Source organism: Corythoichthys intestinalis, chromosome 13 (genome assembly GCF_030265065.1).
Source record: "Corythoichthys intestinalis isolate RoL2023-P3 chromosome 13, ASM3026506v1, whole genome shotgun sequence".
In the NCBI taxonomy this organism is placed as follows: Eukaryota; Metazoa; Chordata; class Actinopteri; order Syngnathiformes; family Syngnathidae; genus Corythoichthys; species Corythoichthys intestinalis.
This window is the reverse complement of record NC_080407.1, coordinates 13,566,695-13,567,717: the sequence shown is the minus strand read 5'-3', so window position 1 is coordinate 13,567,717 and position 1,023 is coordinate 13,566,695.

Here is a 1,023-nt window from a genome sequence, read left to right as displayed (position 1 = left end):
TCCTCGGACTTCCGGTCTAGCTAAACAACTTCACTAGTCTTCCACTAGAGGGGGATATTGTATAGAGGTAGATTTGTGTCTCTACTATTCAAGCAAAAAAAAGTTGCTTCAATCAAAATACATATTTTCAATCGAAGAAAAAGTAACTTCAATCCAAAAAAATGTGTTTGAATGCAAAAATTAATTTGAAACTCAAAAAAATATATTTGAAAACTATTTTTCTTTGATTTTTGATTGAAGTCATTTAATTTTGTGTTTGGACCACAATTTGGCTAGGACATTTGTGTCTTTACTATTCAATCAAAAATAAGTTGCTTCAAAAAATATATATATATATTTTCAAAAGAAAAATCACTTCAATCAAAAATTTTAAAAAATCGATCGTAGAAAAAAAAGGTTTGAATGTGAAAAAATATTTGAGACTCAAAAATTCGCATTTGAACACTTTATTTTTCATTCAAACTGTTTTCTTTGATTGAAGCAATCTTTTTTGTGTTTGAGTCATATTAGAAGGACATTTGTGTCTAAATCATTCAATCGCAATATAAGTTGCTTTAATCAAAAAACTATTTTTAATCAAAGAAAAAAATCATTTGCAGAAATACATTTTTTTGAAAATATATTTTTTATTTGAAATATATTTTTTTTCATTGAAGTGTCACTTTTTTTGAAAAGCAAAAAGTAGTAAACTCTTTTTTTTTTTTTTTTTTTTTTAAAGTGGAAAAAGTTCTGAACGCACTTTTTTTTTTTGAAGCAGAAAAAGTTTTGAAGGCACTTTTTTTCGATTGAATCATTTTGACACAAAGATTCAACTTCAACGCTACTTCCGGCATGTTTGAGTAGCAGGTGACGACGCCAATGGCATAAAAGTATGAGGCAAGACTAATGGCCACCAGGGCTCCATCCAGCCATCGGATTCTGCTGGAGTCCAAGCCCAATGCAGGGCACTTTTTATTTGATTGAATAATAAAGACACAAATCTACCTCTATATTATTGTAACAAAAAGTAAATTCAAGTGGTTT